At 39.7% G+C, this 23,995-nt stretch overlaps 1 protein-coding gene across 2 annotated transcripts in view; it reads right to left on the reverse strand.

The window, feature by feature from the left end:
- Positions 1–23,995, reverse strand: part of LOC149250186 (isocitrate dehydrogenase [NADP]-like) — a 329,935-nt gene that overhangs the window by 15,075 nt on the left and 290,865 nt on the right. The gene's annotated exons all lie outside the window — the stretch shown is intronic.

Below are 23,995 nucleotides of genomic sequence, written 5' to 3' on the forward strand. Positions count from 1 at the left end.
CCAAAGTGTGAAGCATCATTTATCTTCTCCTCTACCTTGAAGCAGGACGAAGTCATCTTGATAAAAAAAAATGGCAGCAAGTGGGGTCTCCTCAAGTAATGTCTAGTATCCCTGGACCTGTCCTTACCAAGGCTTTAATACCATGTTAAAATCTGAATGTTCTATGCAGAAATTTAAAATTCTTTGCAGAAACTTGAAAGTTCTATGCAAAAGATTGCATGTACTTTGCATAAAACAGAATGGAACTGAATCTACTTTGCAGAAAGTTGAATGTACTTTGCAGAAAACTTAAAGTTCTATGTTGTTGCAATTACTTAGAATGCAGATTTCTTCTTCAAATCTTTTCAAATCAGCAATTATAGATAGAACATAAACTTAAGGATCATATGAAGATAGCCAAGCACAAATATGAGACACTGAGATTTTGGTTCAATGACCAGGGCAAAACCCCTCAAGGTGGAAAACCCAAATGATTCTTATTTTATTAGATTTCTTCAATTGTTCAACAGAGTACAAAGAGAGAGAGAGAATGAGAACGAATAAAGTTACCAATGTCTGATCAACTTGCAATTGAAGTGCACTTTCTCTTTGCTTCAAGATCTCGTACTTGTTTTGATCAGATCATGTCCTTCACACTTGCTCTAACTCTTCCCTTGTTCTTGCTCTTCACTAGTTCTCACAATTCTCGTGCACACACTCAACACTTGTTCTCCTTCTTCAAAATGAACATGCTCACTCAATTCTCACTTGCTCTTGCTTAAATAGATGAGAAAGGAGAGGAGTTACAAAATGAATTCATGTTTTGATCCAATTATAGGAGAATCGAATTCCATGAGGGAGGAGTTACTTGAGGAAAAGTGTAATTCATCCCAAAAATAGAGAGAGAGGTACACTTGTCTTAAGGAGTTACAATTAATGAATGAATGAATTGAATTGATTTACATGAGCAAATGAAGCTCAATAAGTAATACAGAGATATTTACAGAAATAGAAACATCAAGTTTCTATTAGGAAATAGAAATAACCAGTTTCTTCTAAGAAACTGCCAAAAAGATAAAAATAGGAACAGTTAATAAGAATGAGCATTAAACACTAAATAGCGTTATTCTAATACCCTCCCTTAATGCTCAATCTATTTACAACACCGATATACCCTCTGAATTTTACAAACTTATCAGCACTAAGGGGCTTAGTGAAGATGTCGGTGGGTTGCTCCGTTGTGGGAACATATCGCAACTGAACGGATCCGTCTTCAACAAGCTAGCGAATGTAGTGACAATGGGTTTCTACATGCAAATTTGAGCACTCCCTGATTATCACAGAACAAGGGAGTAGGACCTGTCTAGAAAACATGCATATCCGTAAGCATACATCGAAGCCAAATTGCCTCACAAGATGCCTTAACTGCTCCCCGATACTCTGCTTCTGTTGAGGAGAGAGCCATTTCCTGCTGCTTCTTACTAGTCCAGGTGACAGCACCGGATCCTAGACTAAACACATACCCAGCTGTAGATTTACGGTCATCAACCGAACTGGCCCAATCAGAATCTGTGTAACCATTGAGTATAGGATCGGAACATCGAGTGTACAGAAGTCCATAATCAGGAGTGCCACACACATAATGCAGCACATGTTTCGCTGCTATCCAATGATCAACCTTAGGAGCTAACATGAAGCGGGAAATGTCGCTGACTGCAAAACTGATGTCAGGGCTAGTGGCAGTAAGGTAGATGCGACTACCTACTAATTGCTTGAATAAAGTTTCATCCACAAGGGGTGAGGATGACTGAGCTGAAAGTTTGAGCCCTGATTCCATAGAAGTCGTGGCCGGTTTGCAATCCTGCATTCTAAACCTGTCCACAAGATTTTTGGCATACTTGGACTGAGAGAGGAAGATGTTGTTCTCAGTCTACCAGACTTCAACCCCCAGACAGTAATGAAGAAGTCCCAAATCTGTCATATCAAAGGTGTTGCACAAATCTAGTTTGATCCCATGGATCAAATGTGCTGAACTACCAGTAATGATAAGGTCATCCACATAGACAACCACAAACAAAATATCATTACCAGTATGCTTGATATACAAGTTTGCATCAGATGGGCTCCGCTGAAAGTCATGATCTATTAGATACTAATCAATTTTCATGTACCAAGCCCGAGGAGCTTGTTTCAATCCATAGAGTGCTTTAACTAATCTACACACTTTTTGTTCTTGATCGGCAACCTTGAATCCTGGAGGCTACATCACGTAGACTTCTTCTTGTAAGTCACCATTTAGGAAAGCACTCTTTACATCCATCTGATGAACTTTCCAATTGAACTGAGCTACTAGGGCAAGGACAAGCCGTATGGTACTCCTCTTGGTAGTAGGATTAAAGGTCTCCTCATAGTCGATGCCTTCCTTCTGTGAGAACCCTCGAGCAACAAGACGAGCTTTATACTTGTCTAGGGTTTCGTCAACTTTGTATTTCACTTTATACACCCATTTGCAGCTAATGGGCTTTTTCCCTGCAGGAAGATCAGAAAGGGTCCACGTGTGATTCTTTTGAAGACTCTGGAATTCAGCTTCCATACCCTGTTTCCACTCAGATGTACCCTTAGCCTCTGAATAGGTTTGAGGCTCAAAAATACTGTGCAGGTTAGCCATAAGAGAAAAATTTATTGTAGACTGTTGTTTGCTCTTATGTCTAGAAGTTCTACCTTCAAGGAGCTCATTATCCCGTAGATCACCAATGGTTTTAGCCCACCATTTAGGCCGGAGAGTAGAGGAACCAATATCAGGAGGAGGAGGAGAAGGCTCAGGATCAATAGGAGCAGCAAGAGGAGGGTTATTTTTTGGAGGAAGCTCAGGTAGTGCATCATGAAATACTGATACTGCATCATCCCTCCCATCAGGTGGACCTATCGGAAGAAGAACACTGTGAGGCTGATCCTCAGAACACTGCTCAAAAGGAGGAGACTGAAAGAATCCTTTGTCTTCATCAAATACTACATCCCTATTGAAGCTAAGACGACTAGTGGCTATATCTATCAACCTATAGGCTTTGTGATGATCACTGTACCCGGTCATCATGAGTTTTTGGCTTTTGGAATCCAACTTGGAGCGCTTAGCAGCTGGAATCCAAACATATGCAATTGAGCCAAATAATTTGAGGTGACTGATCTTAAGCTTATGGCCAGACCAAACCTCTTTGGGAGTCTTCCCCTTAACAGCCTGAGTAGGTGATCGGTTAAGAAGATAGACAACAGTAAATACTGCTTCGGCCCAGAATTTGTTCGGAACACTCCTGTGTTGTAACATGGAACGAGCCATTTCAACAACCTTACAGTTACGGCGTTCGACAACACTGTTCTGCTGAGGAGTGTAGGTTGTAGTTAATTTGCATTTGATGCCATGAGTATCACAGAAGTTGGAGAAAGCAGAAGAACAGAATTCCCCCTGTTATCTGTCCTAAGAGTTATGATATTACAGCCAGACTCTTTTTCAACTAAGGATTTAAACTTCTGAAAGATACTAAATACATCATATTTATATTTTAGAAAATACACCCACATCTTTCTACTGAAATCATCTACAATAAGCAAAAAATATTTGCAACCAGTAATAGAAGATGTATTCATAGGACCACAAATATCAGCATGGATACCTTAGATGCGCGCCAAGATTCTCCATCCTTGAATGAAGACCAATGTTGCTTGTCAGCTTGACAGGTGCCGCATACTCCCAACTGCTGAGTCTAAATATCAGGTAGCCCTGACACAAGTCCCTCTCGAGAGAGCTGAGAGAGATACTGCATGTTTAGATGCCCATATCGTTGATGCCACAGAGTGTTGATGGGAGAAACGCGAACTACTAAAGCCACTTCTGGAGAATCACCAGTGTCAAGAAGCCTGTATAGACCATGATCCTCTAGGCCAACAGCAACCGTTAGACTAGTCTCCCTGTCGATAATGGAGCACTCAGCACTTATGTGCACTGAACACTACATCAAGCTGAGGAGAGTTCCTCATAATCTAGCTGACAGACAACAGATTAATTTCCATACCAAGAACATTGTACACATTCAGAAAGATGAGTGTACGCCCACCAGACTGGATCTGAACTGTACCTCTGCCAACCACTGTGTACTCTTCACCTCCGCCGAATACCACGGAATCATTAAAAGGTGAGAAGTTAATAAACCAGTCACGCCTGTGAGAGAAATGGCGTGATGCACCAGAGTCGATGTACCAGGCTGAAGACAGAATATGATTTGAAGAACTTTTAGCCATAAAGGCGTAAAAGGTAGATTCTGTCTGCTCGGAATGTTCTGCGACATTCGCTGTCTGATGGGGCCTTACCTGTTTCTTTTGTTCAGAAGCAATCCTCTGTCGGCAATCTTTCTTCATGTGACTGAACTTGTGACAGTAATTACACTGCACATTTTTCTTCCTAGCAAGGTCAAAAGGCTGAGAGGAACCTTTCTGTTGAAAAGGTTGAGAAGACTGATATTTGGCAGCAAAAGCATTTTCTGAGGAGGCTGATAAAGCACCACTACCAAACTGTTGTTTCCAACGATCCTGTTGCATGAGTTTGGTGCATAACTCCGGAAACTTCAGATCAACATTAGTGGAGGTAATGTTGAGTGTTTCGATGAAGTGCTCATAAGGTTTTGGTAGACTTTTCAGAGTGATGACTACCATATCTTCTTCCTCCATGGTCCGACCAATGGCTTCAAGCCGATCTCAAATGTCTTTAATCCTGTTAAGATGTTCCTGTAAATACATCTATTCTTCCATCATGATGAACAACTGATTCTTGAGAAAGAAAGCTCTGCTCTTGTCGTATGTCTTGTGCAATTCCTTCAAATGTTCCCAGATTTTGGCAGTTGTCTTGCCAGAAGGAATTTGCGGCAACTGATCATTAGTCACAGAGAGTTTGAGAAGCATAACAGCCTCTCTATTTCGATCATCAAACTTATCTTGATCAGTACCAGCTGTACCAGGATGGAGCTCTTTGTTCAGAATGAGCTGGTCAAGACGCCTATATTCAAAAAATGGTCAACATTCTCTGTTTCCAGATGTTATAATTATTGCCATTAAAATGTTGATTGCCTTCCAGCATCAGATTGGTTAGTGAGGCCATCTGCATGTTTCCCAAGACACGGAAAACAACAAAGGAGTCTGGTACGGATTTTAATATAGATGCCGGCTGATCCGGACAAAAAAAAAACGAACAAGTGCTGGAAATAAGATTCAACTCTTGGTCAAATGCCAAACCAACAAATATGACTGAGAAAATGGCTGAAAGAGAAATACGCTGCCCACAGATAGTATGCTCTATGCACAGCGGCAGAGATGGTTACACACGGTCAGGGACAGAGACAGCTTTGTCCTAAATTCAGCCACAAGCCTGGCACAACTCCAGCAATATATGAATCAATTTGACCTGTAGGAAGAACGTGATTTCTGCTAGACAGAGAAGCTTGAGCTACAGCAATTTTATCCTCCAAACAAGTATGAACTCGGACCCCTGAATAAATTTGGCTCCTCTAAGATTGATCTCGTTCCTCGATGGGATTCGGAAAAAATTATTACAGAACTTCCGCGCTCGGAATTGATGCCTTGTGTGAAAAAATGAGTACTCCCGTTTCTGAACTGTGGGACTTTCTTGGGAATGTGGAAGCGTGACAGATTAGCATGGAAGCGTGCGGTGTAAGAGAAGGTCCAGCAACGAGGGATATTTCTGTTGTAAACGCTATCCACAGTTCAGCCGACTAGATAAACTGGTGTTATCCAAGCCGCGGTGAATGGGACTTTGGATATTCTGAGCGCTTGCACAAAGGCAAAATCCGTTAGGCGTGTAATTTACACCTCGTCCATAACCGCAGCATCTCCGCTGAAAGACAAGGGCGAATACAGGGACTTCATTGATGAATCTTGTTGGACCAATGTTGATCTCATTAGGCATGAAAAACCCCTTTTCTGGATGTATTATGTAGCCAAGACAATCACGGAGCTAGCGTGGAAGCGTGCGTGATTTCTCAGCTTGCAACGAAGAACACTCACGGTATTTCTCCAAACGGTGAGTGTTAGTACCTGAGCACTACGCCAAACACGCACTGTATTAAACTGGGAGTTTATCGACCACTGCATAGCTGCAAACGCGGACGGCGTCAAATGGTTCTTCTAACGAGAGAAAAAAAAAAAATCTGACTCCAACGTATATTCCAGTATTCAAGACCTACAAGTGCAAAAGTAAACAACAACGTCCAAAGAGAAAAAAAATGGCGCCCAAAAAAAAAAATTCAGATTCCAAGAGCAATTTCGAAATGAACCCTAGAATTTTTCAAGCAATGAAAAATTATTTCGAAAGATACCCGAGCTTTGATACCATAATCAATGAATGAATTGAATTGATTTACATGAGCAAATGAAGCTCACTAAGTAATACAAAGATATTTACAGAAATAGAAATATCAAGCTTCTATTAGGAAATAGAAACAACCAGTTTCTTCTAAGAAACTGCTAAAAAGATAAAAATAGAAACAGCTAATAAGAATGAGCATTAAACATTAAATAGCATTATTCTAATAACAATTCAAATTAGTGAGAGAGAGAGTTACACTTAGACATGAGAGTATATTTGGTGAGTCACAAATCGAATTGAATGAGGAAGTTACAAGTGTATTTAATGAGAAGGAGTTACACTTTTAGCATACATTGAATTAGTGAGGGAGAGTTACATTCTCTTAAGTGAGGAATTACTTATTTATTCCAAGAGAGAGGTTTGATTTTCCAAGTAAGAGATTCTCAATTTAATTTACTTATTCCATGAGAGAATTCGTTTTATTAATCCATTAAAGGTGAATGGCTATTTTATAAATAATAATATCATAATAATAATACTAGTAAGGATAAAGATATTAATTCTTGACATGTATAATCATGATTGATTTGATTTTAAAGTGGATTCCATATGTCGAGATCATCCTTGATCATTTAGACATTACTTTATATTTTCGGAAAGTCACTTCCAAATCAAGATGTGACTTACCTTTTTTGGAAAGTCATATTCGAATTGTCAGAAATGATTTCTTCTAGGATAAATTCATCCCCGAGCTGCCAAATTTTAACAATAAAGAATATTACTGGTCATGTGTCATAATCCCATTTGGACTCATTGTAATAAAAAATATATTTATTTTATCAAGAAAGACCCATTTTGCATTCCAAGACCAAGTCAGCCTATAGGAGGGCCATTCGATCCCTTAAGGAAGTTATAAATAGTAAAATACAAGGAGCTCGACCTCATTTGAGACACTCATCAAAGATAAGTTCGATCTACAATAGGAAGGAGAAGAAACGCTAGAAGGACGACGAAAAGAAGGAAGAATCAAAGTTTCTTGGAATAAATCTCTCTCTCTCTCTTCACACGTGTGAAGTTAGGGTTTTTGTGAAGCTGTAGTTCCAAGAGGCCGAAATTGCAGGGCCAAAATTTTGAGGAGCAGTTGCAGGGCCAAAATCCTAGGACAAAGTTGCAATAGATCAATGTTTGGAAGCTTCGTTGAAGAAGATCTTGCTGGGGACTCACTTGGGCCTTGGTAGGGTTGTTGGCTTTGGTCTTTGGGACTTGGAAGTCTCTTTGTAAGTAGATTCTATAGAAAGAAGAGTAGCATTTTATGGGTTTTCGGCTTCGAGGGGTTTGCCCTTGGCTTGGAGCCTATATCTTGTGTACTTTGTCTTGTTGTGATCTTCATTGTTTTGGTAATTGTTAGATGAACAAGATCTAATAAAGTAATAAAATGCCAACATATATCACAAGTAATTATCAAGTTAAGGAAAATTATCTATAATACATAAGTCTCATGATTTTCCAACATCTTCTACCCATTTGGTGAAATAATCTGTTGCAATAAGAATCCATTTGTGGCCATTATTTGAATTCTACAATGAAGTCCACACCCCATTGTTGAAATCGAGAGACTACTACAATCGGATATGAAGGACCCACTACTAATTTATATTTCCCTATGAAAAACTAACATGGTTGGCACTCTCTAACAAATTTATGTATATATGTAAATATGGTCAGCCAATAGTAACCACCTCGAAGGATCTTATGTGTTGTTGTTTTTGTGGCATGATGTCCTCCACACAATCCTTGATGGAATTCATTGATCAGGTTCTTTGCTTCGCTTAGGCTAACACATCTCAATATTAAGCCATCGAGATTTCCCCATCCCAATCCTTGATCTATGAAGCAATATCTCGAGGCTTTCACCCTCAAGGCACTCTTCTTGTGCTTTGGAAGGTTCATGGGATTGGTCAAATGCCTGAGGTAACATACGAGGTCTGTCTACCAATTATCATGTTCCAACTCTACAATCACATCATTGATCTAGGAGGATCTTGACACATTTCCCAAGGAGCACCATGGTGAAGACAAACTCATTGAAGCCTAGGGTTTTTGTGGGTGTTTTCAATTTAAATGTAAATGTGCTCATATTTTAATTTTTAATTTGTAAAATAGAAATTGAAATTATGAGAGGATTTTCTCAAATTCAATTTCTAAATTTATGTTGAAGTTGAGAGTCTTATGGGATTACTCTCATCCCTAGGGTTTTGGGATAAGGCCCTTGATAGTAGGATTTAAGATATTTCCTCCACAAATATCTCATGGGCATCTTTTAAGGGATAAGAGAGTTATTTTCTCCTTGGAGTAGGGGATATAAGGAGATATTTCCTCCTTTGTTTTGGGATCTTGAGAGCTATATAAAGCCATCTTATGTACTTTGTAAAACATGAGAGTTTATGAGAGTTTTGGAGAGCTTGAGAGAGACATTTTGAGAAGCTTTTGGAGAGCTTCATTTTGAGGAGAGCTTGGAGAGCTCCATAGGTCTTTCAGAGGTTTTGTTGATATGTACAAGTCTTAAATTCCTTTGTGTAGAAGACAACTCTAGGTTGGCCACCTTGTTGTAAAGAGCAATGTACATCTTCCTCATTTCAGAAAGACAATAAAGTGATTCGACCTATTGGAGGCGAATCCGGAGACATAGCCTAGTGGGGGGGGTGAACTCCGTTATCAACCTTGATGTTTGCATGTTCTGTTTATTCGTGATTGGATTAAGTTTTTTTTTTACATGCAATTTTAAGTTACAAATTTAAGATGAAATGAACATTTATGGATGTATTGTAACTTAATATGTCAAGCCCATCTCATGATTAAAAAATATTATTTATAAGTTTTAAGTGCCTCTCAAGTTTTCATATCAATCATTGATCGTATTAATTCCAAGAGCTTCTTCAATACCTTTAGCTAAAAATTTAGTTAATCCCTGTCCCTTGACAATCTTTGTGGGTTTGACCTCTAAATCATATTCCTGTATTTTAGCAACCTATTTACCATCCTAAACAATCTTGTTGTGAAAGAATGTCTTTAACGATTGGATGAGGAACAAAGGAAATAACCTTTGAATAATTGATGTATGTCCTATAATGCATTAGTGATTTTACCAAAGCATATCCCTACTTCTCCATGATGGCATAATTTAACTCAAAATCCCTCAACATTTTACTCATGCACAGAATTGGTTGCGGATTCCCTTGTTTATTCTTTTGAAGAAAAGTCCCTGCAATAGTATTGTTAGAAGCAAAAGAAAATAAAACAAAATCTCTTTGAAAATTAGGACTTACCAAAACTAGAGAATTTACTATGGCATCTTTAACACTCTGGAATGTGCTATAATTTTCTTCATCGCATTTGTAAATGTCTTCCTTAAGAAATTTATTTAGTGGCTTTGTGATCTTTGCTACATTTGGAAAAAACCTTCTAATGAAGTTCAGTTTGCCAAAGAAAGATTGCAACTATTTCAGATTTCTTGGTTGAGGAATTTGTTGGATGGCCAAGATTCTTTCTAGGTCAACTCTTACTGTGAAAATTTCTGAATCGATACATCAGAAATCCTACTGCAATAACTGGTTTATCATCTCCTACTTTTTTTTACATTCAACGAGTTATTTAATTATGTAAATAGCGATGAAAACACTATTGCAAACTACACATACATATAGATCATGAACTGAAATAGAACGAGACAAATACATAAGGGACACCGTTATTTTTGGTCAATCATCCCCGGAAAAACCCAATTTGGGAAAACCAGTGCAGCATATAAAGGGTTTGTATTATTAAGCAAGCAGAATCTGAGTACAACAACTTACCTCTCACACAAGCTAACCTTTCAGAGATATTATGGTAGCCTTAGGTTGTAGTGTATGTAGTCTTTCCTCTACCTTCTTTACGAAAATGTAATTACAACCTGAGAATCCATCCAGGAATGACATCATCTCAGAACCTATGATTCTCTGCAATAACATCTCCATTTTGGGCAAAAGATAGTTGTCTTTGATAGAAGCCTTATTGAGGTTCCTGAACTCCACACATAATCTTATCTACATTGTCTTCTTTCTAACCACCACGAGGTTAGACAACCATGAAGTGTGCCTAGTTGAAGCTATGATTCTTGCATTGAGTAACTTCTCTACATCTTGCTTTACCAAAGGTGGCAATTTTGGGTTGATCTACCTCAGCTTCTAGAAAGATGGCTTGACATCTTTTACCAAATAAGTGTGTGCTAAATGATATCACCTTTGTAAGCCTTAAGGTCATCATATGACCAAGCAAACACATTCCTATACTCCTTGACCAAGGACCTGATCTTATCCTTCTCCTCTGAAGTGATTCTCAATCATCCTCGCTAAAAGTTGCTTCCAAAGGTACCAAACTTAAATGGATCTTATTTTTGGGAAACAACTCAATAGAGCCTTCTTCCCTCCAATCTATTTCATTCTTTTCAAATCCTTCTACATTGTTGAGAAATCTAGCTATTTGTGCATGATCTTCCTTGTTCTAGCTTTGAACAAGGTTGGAAAATGGAAGATGGAACTACTAAAGCATCAACGTTCTCATTCATAGCTTTGGAAATTTCTTCTAATCTCAATGCATCAAAACAATATATAACACCAAGCATTGCCTATTTATACCTTTTCAATTTTTCATTCTTGCAAGAATGCAACCCTTTTACTTGCAAAACAATACGAGTTTAGAATCACTAATGACTTCTGAAATTTTAATACCCAGATCCCTAACTACATTTAGGCCAAGCAAAAGTGCCTCATACTTGGCGACATTGTTAGTAGCTTCAAATTCCAATCTATAAGAAAGATAAATCAATCCATTACCAAGATAGATTAGCATTATACTTGCCCCATTACGTTCCTTTGATCTTTCCTCATCAAAGTTCATCTTACACATTTTTTCAATGTCTACATGGGCATTGTATCAACTGAAAGTACGATGTATGACCCCATGCTCTCCTCTAAGCATGTAAAACTATCTTCAAGCTTCCTTGGATCTTCCACATGGTTCTTCCTGAAGGGCTCCCCATATAGTGCAATTGCCTCACCATATGGAGTGTGAATGGTAGCATATGAGAAGTCCATCTAAATGTTTCCTCCTATATATGATGCCCACTTGTGGGAGAACAACATTCCTTGTGCTATTGGAACATCCAAAACTACCATGTCCATACGAATGAAAAGATCTAGATGTGTTATTAGATGGACTTGAAGATCCTTGATCAAACCAAAGTAAGGAATTTATTAGGAAGCAAAGGCACATACATTCCAATTTTCTTTGCCACTTCAAGAGTCATTAGATTCATCGTAGCTCCATAATCTAACATGCAGTTATGTAAGATATAATTAGTCACCACCAATGACATGAAGAAAGGCTCGTGCAAATAAGATATAATTAGTCACCACCAATGACATGAAGAAAGGCTCGTGCAAAGGGTTTATGGTTGACATTCCATAAGATGACAAGAGGATGATGGGAGGATCCTCATCTCCTCCTGATGTTGATCTTTGAATACCTATAACCTAAAATCCTAATGCCTTCCCAATTTGCTTTTTTAAAGTCAGAAACATTACTACTTCAACTGTTGGTTTTTACATGGTCTTTCATACTGATAATTATTTTTGATCTTTTTACATTCTTATCAACATTCCATCATTCAATAATTACACAAAAAGACATCAACCATATAACATATTAGTACAGTGAGATCATAAAGAGACAACCACACAAGAAATTTACGTTGGGAAAACGCTCAGGGGGAAAAACGTAGCAACCCTTCCAATAGAGTATTCTTCAATTCAACAAAGACACATCTAAGTCAACAACTACATCAAACCTGGTCCCTAGTCCATCCTCCTAGTTGTCATAAGTTGTGCATGAAGATCATCATCTAGGTCTACCTCAGAAATTCTTCTTCCATTCTCACAGGCCTGCCTCAGAACTACCCTGTTCGTTGCTTCTATATGCTTGTCACATACCTCAAAATATATGCGTCAGATCATGCAAATATGCTTCAGAGGATGTGAGCTTTCTACCTCAAGTAAGTGAACTTCCTACCTCAGATCAACAAGAATCTTGTGCCTCAAATATCCCTTCGCTAGCCTCAAAATAGACTCTCCTTGCTGACTTAAACCATCCCTTCACATGCCTCGAGAATATGCCATATGTTGCCTTAGAAATACATCATACTCTGCCTCAGGCCTTGCAAATATACCTCAGAAGATGCGAGTTGCTTTCTCGGCTTGATGGAGGAATGAATTGGCTCTTTATATAGTTTTTCCTTAGGTCAAATGCATGTGCCCCTTGCTGGAGCCAACTTGACTATTTGAGAAAGCCGACTTGACTAGGAGGACGCTGACATAACCATTTGGAGCCAAAATCTTTTAATTTTAAAAATTAGAATTTCTTTCTTTTGAATGTCCAAATGGTACTCGATACAAAATTATTTTCTTTTGACTCTTTAGCATTTAAAATATGCATTACAAATTCATAATGACTCAAACATACATAATGAAGACCGACCATAGTTACAAAAATCAACATCTACTAGTGGCATTAGAACCTTCACAAATTTTGTACCTCCTTTGATTGATGCTTCTGGTGCACTATAAATTTTTTGAACTTCATTTTGGTTGGAGTAGATGCCTCTTCTTGACTTGTGACAAGTGTTTTCTTATTCCTCTTGTTATATGTTATACCTTTGAATTTGGCTTCAAACATTCCAAGGATTTCTTCGAGTCATGGCATCTCTACATATAACTTTGTCACTCGATTGAGCATGGATCATGCACTCTATGGTGAGCTCATGTCCCTGAGTTGGAGCCATATGTTACCCATCAAAATGGGTGACCCCATAGGAGAAAAAATTTCTCTTATTCTTAACAGCCAGTCAATTAGCGACATAGCGAGCAACCCCTGACAACCACCACTACCTGATGATATGCCCTTATATCTTTGCCACTTGCATCAGCCATTTGGTTCTCACCCATCTGGCATGAGCATATGGACAAAGATGGGCTTCCATCTAAACATACTTTGAAAATTTTGCAATCAGTTGGTTATACTTGTTTGTTCTTAGTAATTTAGTATGGATTATGGGGTGATCTGGAAGAATGATGGGCTTTGACCATGATCTTGTTCTCTCACCTTAAATGGGGGGTTAATATTTGATCCTAGACCAGTGGGACCACCCTTAACAACCCAATGGGTATAGGAGGGGCACTACTTGGGAATCATTGATTGAGATAGTGTACTTCCATCTTCCCCTATGTCATAATTAACACTTTCCATCACACATCACAAGTTCCATATTCCACCTCCACTCTTTGGGTTCAACCTGTCATGAGTTCTTTAGGATTTGTCACCCATATGTCCACATACATTGGTAGGGCCTAGAAACATTGCCCTAGGAGGTTGATGCAACTAAAAGAAACAAAAAGAGCATATCATGGCCATAAAAAAACAAAGAAAGACAATCAAAATGCAAAAGAGGGCCAGGGACATAAAGAGTAGCATGTGATAAAAAGCCTAGCCTGAGCTCTACTTCACTCATATGGCCATCACCTAGTTCTTGAGCACAGGTTGCTCCACTACATCAAAATAAGGAACCCTTACATGTCCCAACCCCTATGAGTGATGAAATGACTCATCATTAAGGGGTAATACAATCGCCACAACATTCAACGTTGTTAATTTTGGGTACGTTCTATGCTTAAGAGCAATTTACTTCAATTTATTTATTAGCCCAATATCAATATCTAGTTTAGCAATCACATCAGCATGATAGTAAAATGCAGATAGAACATAAACATAAACAGTAGAAGACAACCCAAGACAAGAGGACACAAGATGTGGCACTAGCCAGGGACAAACCCCAATGTGGGGAAACCCTTGATCAATTATTTTTATATTCTTCAATAGTTCAGCAAAGAGAGATAGTACAAATTTACAAATCTGATAATTTATGACAGCGGCAAAAAATCCCTAACCAGAAAAGTCAATGTTGGTCAAACAGGGCAGAATTCTTCCTCTAAATAGCTCGATCAAACCCAATCAACTTTGGCCTTCAACAACAAACCCAAACAATCCAAAATAGTCTAAAAAATTCAGTCAAAGTCTACGCAACTGAAGTCAAACTGCAACCAGCAACTACAGCAGTCAACGCTAGCCAAACAGTCTCACTACAGCGCGGTCAATGTTGGTCAACGAAGTCAACTCCTTCCTTCGCACGTGTAAGAGATGGCTACCCTAATCTGCGTACCCAATCAAGTTAGGAGAGAGATGAGTGAAGATGAGATGATGAAATTCAAATAATGACTTGAGATCTCCTCCTTTTATATGCCACGTTGAGGATGAACTGGGGGTAAAAATCCTTGTTTTCCTTGTCGTCTGACCTTGACAATTTGTCAATAATACAAATAAATTCATATCTTCATTTTTACATGTCGGAATCAGATGTCTTTAAATCAATCCTACACCTCTCGGAGAGAGGAATCCAGGAAAAATATCAGCTATCATACATAAGGTGACCCATATGGAGTTTGGCCCTAGATGTCAATTTTAACACTCCCTCTCAACTAGGGAGAACTCCATCTACTAATCCATCTGCCAGTCGATACTATCTCTGCCATCAATGCACTACTCTGTTGAACTATGAACAAGAAGAAGTGATTGAGAATGTATCAGACCATTCTAAATTGACCCGAAGTCAGTCCCAAATAAAAGAGAGTGTCTCATACTAGTCTTACTGACCCGAAGTCAGTTCCAATCAAAAGAGAGTGTCTCATATCACTCTTACTGACCCAAAGTCAGTTCCAATTGATCCCAGATCAATATCGGTCATCCTAGCATAGGGAGTACGGTAGTGTACAATGCGTCCATCGGTAGTACTATGGTCCCTATCCTCATTTCCCTAAGCATTGGCCAGATGAGAGGTACTTCCCATGAGTCCCAGACTACATGGGTAGGATGTCTCAGCAAGAGAAAGATGAACCACTCATCTTGCCTACATGTTGCCAAGGCATATCACAGGGGAAGATTGAAGTCAGACCACTACCTCCACTGCAAGCGAACTCACGACAGCTTGTCACTCAGTGGTCATTATGGTGCAATCAACTTCTTGGGTAATTTGTTATTTTATTCAATTATGTTTGATTTTAACTCTTTGAATGTGTTGGAGACCATTGAATAATTTTTCATGCAGTGTGATTGTATATTGAAGTACACTCATTTTGAATTATTTCACTTGAGATACATATTTGTTTCTTGCATCAGTTTCAATTTTGTTGCTGCTATTATTTTCAGAATTCTAATTTCAACTATTACAAATTTTGTTTTCAAGAATTACCTGACTTTTGGTTGCTTATCTGCAAGTCAAAAGTGAAGCTTCGTTGTATGTTAATCAAATTGAAGCTTTATGCAGGAATATTAAGTGGATAATAGCATGCATCATCTAGGGATACCCCCCAAACACTGGAAAACACCAGTCCAAATGGAGAGACTTTCAACTATGACAGGGTTGTCTGTCTAAAAGTGTCATGCAGGTTTGTCAATACAAATTTGCATGATAACAGGGCTCTCACCATGTGTACAAAATCATCATGTATCATATATATTGCAACATAAACTGAAATATGTATGGGATCTTTACTGACAAGCTAATATACATCGTGGCATCTACTAGGAAAATTAACTATGTAAAGGGACCATCATGCAACAAAAACCTCTAAATTATTTCATCAACCATGTTCCCCGAAGGACCATTCTAAAGTGCTCACATCTGGCATGAAGTAGAACATCATGCCACTCTCATACTAGAAGCCCAAATATGTGATCACAATCTCCTCATGCCATACGAGGGGGCAACACCTTGGATAATGCCACCCTGACAACTGAATCATTAGTTTTATTACTATTGTGGCATTTGAAGGGATTAGTTGCACTTGCTTGTGGAGTATGACAATTGTTCATGGAATATAACAATTGCTTGTCCAATATAGCAATTTTCTCCTCTTGCAACAACCAATATTTGTTTGCACTACTATAGGCTCTACCATAATGGAAAAGTCTTGCCTTTTTTCATTATTTTCTTTTTTCCTTTTATACTTTTAATATTTGATAGGTGTTGAACAATGGGTCTCCAACCTAAGAGTTTGGCTCCAACATAGCAATATTCAACCTCATTTTCATAACACATGTGACAAACATGACAACGGTTATCCAAACCAGTGTTGAAAATATCGGTATCAGCAAAATATCGGCGAGGGTCCAGAAAATATCTTATTGGCAATATCGGCGAAAATATCGACAAAATATCAGCAAATATCGGCAAGCATAAAAAATGCATAATATATTCATTTTTTTCAAATTTCTAGACATATAAAGCAATAACAACATGAACTAAACACATTGGCACATAAATATGAAGAAGGCACTGATATATATGATGTCAAATAGAAATGATACATCAAACTTCAAAGGCGATACGAAATCCTACTGCTCCTTGATAATTGTCCAATCAAGGACTCAAACAAAATAACATCACATATATAAAACTTTAAAAGTATTTCATTATCATGAGTTATAAACGTATATGTAGCAAAAGTTGCAAAACAAATAAAACTAGCAGCTATCTATCTGAGACCATTGGCCTCTCCCTAGCAACTTTCTTTCTGTCTTGTTCAGCAATTGCTTCATGAGCTTTTTGTATAACCTCTGCACTAGAAACCATACAAGGCATTACATCTGCATCTATGCAGAGAGTCTAGCCAGATGGTATTTCAATCGTGTAACCCCTCCTGACATCTTGGTCCCACAGAAGTTGCATGATATATATGCCTGATTTTCCCCACCAACATCCTCCCCATACTCCCAAAATGGGTCCAAGGCTTTTGGCATATTTGACATTTGTAGTGAACTAATTCAAACCTAGGGCACAAAAAAAAACAAAAAATTGGCATTAAACACCCCAACACAATGAAAAAATAATAAGTAATAACCACCTCATTCAAAAAAAATTACTACATTATTTGCATTTTGCAATGTGAATGAAAAATGGCAATAAGAGGGTGCATAAGAAAGTTGAAAAAAAAAATGAAGCTTGCTGTCCAAATATGGAGAAAACCCTTGCATTGGTTCATGGGCATGAAAATCATAGCAAATGGAAAAAACAAAGAAACAAAATGTTGGTAGGCAAAGAGGCAAGCAAGCATAACCCTAAATCTATGAAAAAATCATTAACATAGGGGTTTTTAAGAACATACCTGTTAATGGAAGAAATGAAGTTTGTCTCACTATTCTTCAATCTTTGATCCACAAAAAAATCTTAGTTGGTGGTGATAATCGTTGTTTGATCCTCAAACCCTCCTTGACAACCACCACAAAACTCTTCCCCTTCCTTCTCCAACACTCAGAAATAGAAATGAAGAAAACAACCAACTTTTCCTTTTCCTAGCCACGGCAAAACACGCCCGGCGATATGTTATATCGTCGCATGATATTTTGCCGAAATACCACCGATATTTCGGAAATATCGCAATATTTTCTCGGCAATATTTCGGCTCACCGAAAATATCGCAATATATATGCTATTCGGCGATATTTCACCAATATTATCTACACTGATCCAAACTCATCACAAATAAGAGACACGGAGTCTAAAAGAAATTCATAATATATATGCTAAGTGGTCAAGAAGACTCCATTATATACTACAATGAATGCTAAGTTGATACAATGAATGCTAACTAGTCAAGAAGAATCCCTTATATACTACCTAATAGAGATTTCCATACCAATAGATACATATAAGCTTTCATGATCACAATAATACGCTGAAGTGATGTCTCTTATGTAAATTATAACCTCTTTATATATATATATATATAGACACACACACACGATGATGATTATGATGAAGGTGATTGATACAATGAATGTCGAGTAGTCAAGAAGACTCCCTTACATACTACCTAATAGAGATTTCCATACCAATAGATATAAGCTTTCATGATCACCATAATTATGCTCAAGTGATGTCTCTTACGTACATTACAACCTCTTTGGGCATAGATGGTGTTGGTTGTCGATGGCTTCTTCATCCCTTTACAGTTTAGCATGTCAACATTTGTATTCAGTGTCTCCCTCCCTCTTCCCCCCAAAATGGAAGATAAATACAAAAATGCATTCAACTCACTTGGTGCCCCAACCCCCCACACACTCAAATGCTTGGCCCAAGATGGCCCTCTATTACAACCATTTTTGTCAGCATAGAACTATCCGTCCTAACTACATTTGACACAATTGGTCACTGTTGATTTGGGCTAGCATCGGATGTGCTCTAGCCATGAAATTGGTGGAGAGACTAAAGCACATGATATCTCTAAGACCCAGAAATGGTTTGGACAAATTGTACCCGGTTTGGGAGATATTAAAATAATTAATATTTTTAATGGAGTTCCTAAGTTTAAACTTAGGAAAAATAAAATATTAATGGGTATTAATATTAAACTAGGTTAGAAGGTTCCAAAAGTCATCAATCAAGCCAAATCTAATCTTAGCCGTTGATTAGGGATTTAATCTCGGTCATTCATGTACCAACAAGAAAAGTATAAGAAGAGGCTTGAAGTTGGAGAAGACACCAAAGTGATCAGTCATTCATTTTGCTAGAGCGAGGTTGATAAGCAAAGGTGAATCAATGATCAACAGCGAGGGGCAGTGAGTATTGCACAGAGAGGCAGAGATAGTACTGAGAGACCAGCGCAGAAGCAGAGAGAGTGAGAGAAGCAACCAATTCAGGCCACGTAGAGCCCAGCAGAGACAACGCAGAGGCTAGAGGACCTGCGTCATCCATGCAGAGGGCAGCAGGAGTGACGCAGAGGTTCCCAGAGGCTGCGCAGTGCCTCAGAAGGCTAATGTGGAGGGTCCTGGGGCTGACGCAGGTCAACAAGAGGCTGATGCAGAGGCCAGAAGAGCCAACGTTGAGCTTCAGTTGTGCCAGAAAGGGTTTCGTGGGACAGGTTTTCTGAATACCTGTTTCCGAATATAGAGGTATTGTAGTTGTGTATTTTTCTCTGTTGGGTAGCCAGTTAGGCACCCAGTTGTACTCAGAAAGACTGCATAATAATATAACCCTCTGAATAGTTGCACCAGTTTTCCCACATTCGGTTTTTCCAGGGACATTTGTCCAAAAATAACGGTGCCACTTGTGTGCTTGTTTTCTTTCAGTTGATGATCTGTTGATGTTGTGACTGTATTGTGTTTATTTCAGTATTTAAATGTATTAAATAACTTGTTCAGAATTTACAAGTAGAAGAAATAAACCAGCAGAATACAGATTAATTTTCTAATAGATAGACTTAGAAAATTCAACATGGTATCAGAGCGTGGTTGCAGATCACAGGAGAGCTGAAGGCATCAGCTGAGCAAAGCATTTGCAGCAGAATCAGCTGTCCCGAGTGACAGTAGTTGATCCTTGCAGAAGCGACAGAGGAAGGGTTGACGTAGAGGGACTACATCATTAGTCTGGGCTAGAGAGAGGCCAACGCAGAGGCTAAGGAGGGCAGAAAGAGGCTCACGCAGAGGCCAGGAGGGCTGACGCAGTTGGCTGAGGGAGTTGTTTTGCCGGTGCCAGGATTGCATAGAGCCAAGAGGCTCAATCCTTCAATTGCTAGGGCAAAGGAAGCTGTGGGCAGTTTGCGAGAGCGAAGTTGGTGGGGTACTGTGGTTAGAACAGTACCTAACAGGGGGAGTTGTTGTTGAGGCGGATTTCTAGCCAAGGAATCCGGATCAGTGTTGCAATTGCACAGACAATCGGAGAGGAGCAACTTGACAGCTGGCAGAAGGATTTCCAGGAGGGAAATCAGGACTCAGAGGCAGTCCAGAAGAGAACTTCTAGACGGGAAGTAGAGAGACTCAGCAGGAGTCGAATCGAGAACTTTCAAACGGGAAGTAGAGAGACTCAACAGGAGTCAAACCGAGAACTTCCAGGCGGGAAGTAGAGAGACTTGGAGGAGTCGACAGAGAAGAGTAGAGAGATGGCCGTGAATGGGCTGAGGGATCAGGATAGGCTGGACGAAGCGTCCAACTTTGTGGTCTGGAAGGCCAGGATCCTGTCCATTCTAGACAGACATCATATCAAGGGCTTCGCCTTGAGAGTAATGGCTATCCCAGTTGACCCGGTAGCTAATGAAAGGTACGAGGAGGCAATGGCTAAGGCAAAGTGCATCATCCTTGATGGGGTCAAGGATCATGTGGTCCAACATATTGCCGAGAAGGAAATGACAAAGGAGATGTGGGACACTTTGAAGACATTGTACCAGCATACTTCCGTGCAAAGGAAGATGCTCCTGGAGAATCAGCTAAGGTCATACCAGATGCAGAAGGGAGAGCAGATAGATGTCTTCCTTGGTCGGTTGAAGGAGATCTGTGACCAACTGACTTCCATAGGGGCCACGCCAGATCAAGAGTTGACGGTAAGGACCGCACTTAACACATGTTTGTCTAGTGCATATTGGGCAAGGCGAGTCTTCCGGATTGGGAAGAACTGTGGGCGGCTCTTCGTCAAGAAGAGATCAAACAGCTGACCAACACGGGGAATAGCAGCAAAGGGGTCAGGATCAAGAAGGAAGAGGAAGAGGATGCGACTCTGGCATCTGCAGGAAAGCAAGAGAAGGGGAAGAAGAAGGACCTCTCCAAGGTCAAGTGCTTCCATTGTGGGGGACTGGGTCACTATGCGAACCAATGTCCAAGGAAGAAGAGTAAGGGAGAGGCTTCTGACTCAAAGGCAGCACCAGCGAGGGTGTAGAAAGAAGTTGAGCAAGATGACGATTGTGCCATGAGCGCTCATGTGCCACTTGAGAAGAAGTGGGGAGACATCGAGCTGTAGTCAGGATGACTACAGGCGATGAGCGGCAGGATCCTTGAGGTACCCAACCTCTTGGATTATACCTTGCTACGAGAGCCCTGAAGAGGAGTAGCAGGACTAGTGGATGTAGGTAGAGATAGATGCGGATGAAGCGGCAGAGAGTGCTACAGCGCAGGAGTCCTCGGGCAGCACGAGGCTAGCAGGCTACAACAGTGCGAGAGGCACAGGAGTGTTGCAACAGTGCAAGATGGCACAAAGAGGTTTGCAGCGGTGCGAGATGCAGGGAGTTGTTGTAGCAACGCAGAGGTCAATAGAGGGAGCACTTGTTAGCGGCAAAGGGAGCTTCAGCATCGGGAGTGTTTCTAGCCTAACAGGAACGTCAGAAGTTGGGTGGATCAGTTACTTACTTCTTAGTAACTAAGTTGCAGTGCATTAGTAGTATGCAATAGCACGATGCAGGATGATGAGAGCGGGATGTAGTGCAAATGCAGTTTTGGGAGGATGGACCAGCACCAGCATGGATGCAAAGGGAGTTGTCATACGAATGCAACAGTGGCAGTGGCGGGGCCATGGGCAGCAGTACAGGATGCAGCAGTGCAGAGGATGTTGGGCGGGGAGGCCTAGCATCAACACAGGTACTGGTGTCGGATAATCAGAGTGATGCTCAGTGAGGAGTATTACTAGAGCACAGTCCTCGTTAAGAGGGAGTGTTGATTTGGGGTAGCATCAGATGTGCTCTAGCCATGAAAAATAGTGGAGAGGCTAAAGCACATGAGATCTCCAAGACTCAGAAATGGTTTGGATAGGTTGTACCCGGTTTGGGAGATATTACAATAATTAATATTTTTAATGGAGTTCCAAAGTCTAAACTTAGGAAAAATAAAATATTAATGGGTATTAATATAAAACTGGGTTAGAAGGTTCCAAAAGTCATGGATCAAACCAAATCTAATCTTAGCCGTTGATTAGAGATTTAATCTCGAACGTTGATGGACCAATGAGAAAAGTATAAGAGGTTTGAGGGTCAGTTGGAGAAGACACCAGAGTGATCAGTCATTAATTTTGTTAGAGAGGGGTTGCTAAGCAAAAGTGAATCAGTGATCAATAGTGAGGGGCAGTGAGTACTAGACAGTGAGGCAAAAACAGTACTGAGAGACCAGCGCAGAATCAGAGAGAGCGAGACCAGCAGCAAATTCAGGCCACGCAAAGCCCAGCAGAGAAAGTGCAAAGGCCAGAGGGCTTGCGTCATCCACGCAGAGGGTAGCAGGAGTGACATAGAGGGTCCTAGAGGTTGCGTAGTTCCTCAGAGGGTTGACGCAGATCAACGGGAGGGTGACGCAGATCAACAGGAGGGTGACGCAGATCAACGGGAGGTTGACACAAAGGCTAGAACGGCTAGTGCTAAGCTTCAGTTGTGTCGGAGAGGGTTTCGTGGGACAAGTTTTCTGAATACCTGTTTCCGAATATAGAGGTATTGTTGCCGTGTATTTTTCTCTGTCGGTTGAGCCGGTTAGGCACGCAGTTGTTCTCAGAAAGATTGCATAATAATATAACCCTCTAAATAGCTACACCGGTTTTCCCGCATTGGGCTTTTTCGGGGACATTTGTCCAAAAATAACGATGTCACTTGTTTTCTTTCAGTTGATGATCTGTAGATGTTGTGACTGTATTGTGTTTATTTCGGTATTTAAATGTATTAAATAACTTGTTCAGAATTGACAAGTAGAAGAAATAAACCAGCAGAATACAGATTAATTTTCTAATGGATAGACTTAGAAAATTCAATAGTCACATGGCCTTAGGATTTTCCTCACCTGGTTAAGGGTTTGTTCCCATTGCTTATAGGCTGAGTCAAATCACCACATCCCATAAATGGAGAAGCTATGTAAGTTAAGCCATATTTATGAGATTGAGACGAAAGAACATTTCATCTTCATTTGTCCCACATATTATGAAATCTAGGAAATATATCATTGATTGTTTCATAATTCAGGAGGGTATCCTTCCAACACCATTCCCAATCCAAATCAGAGATAGTATAGCTTTATACATATAGGACGTGATCATTCATTAATGAAAGACTTTTTGAGTCCTTTCTAAACCCCAGACCACTAGGCTCACCACCTCTTCTTTCAAACCTATCTCAAAGACTATAGGCATTAAGAGTCATGTAGATTTTAAGCCATCGACAAGGCTAACATCAAACCTATAAGACAACGCGCATCCCCTCCTACTCACATAGTAGAAGCCTCACCTCCACACAATCATTTCTATTCGTTGAATGGTGTTGCCTCTAGCCCAAATCAAGTAGAAAAATGCCCATTACTAAAAAAATTCTCTTCAACCTTGGATGCTACAAGAATCTCCACAAATCAATCTCAGGCTCCTCCCATGATCACCCATCCAAGCACTCTCAATATCAAGGCCTCCTAGAAGACAGTATCAATCATTACATCAAATCCTTCACAATGATACATGATGACCCTCCTCTATTTCTATCTCTACCTCAATCTCTGATGTTCAATAGCTTTTCCTCTCTTTCTAGGGTTAACATTTTTGGTTCACCCTTTCCCATCTACTCATTTTTTTCTTGTAATTCCATTTTTCTTTTTGATCTTTTAGCATTTAGGAGCAATTTTGGGACTCTCGTGGTATGATGTTGGTTGGTTGTATTTTCTAGTCCAAGTGACTTCTTTGGTCATTTTTCAACATTAATAAATTATCTTGGTATC

The sequence above is a fragment of the Pinus tabuliformis genome, chromosome 7, assembly GCF_031772625.1.
Source record: "Pinus tabuliformis cultivar Carrire ecotype Pingquan chromosome 7, CPIR1, whole genome shotgun sequence".
In the NCBI taxonomy this organism is placed as follows: Eukaryota; Viridiplantae; Streptophyta; class Pinopsida; order Pinales; family Pinaceae; genus Pinus; species Pinus tabuliformis.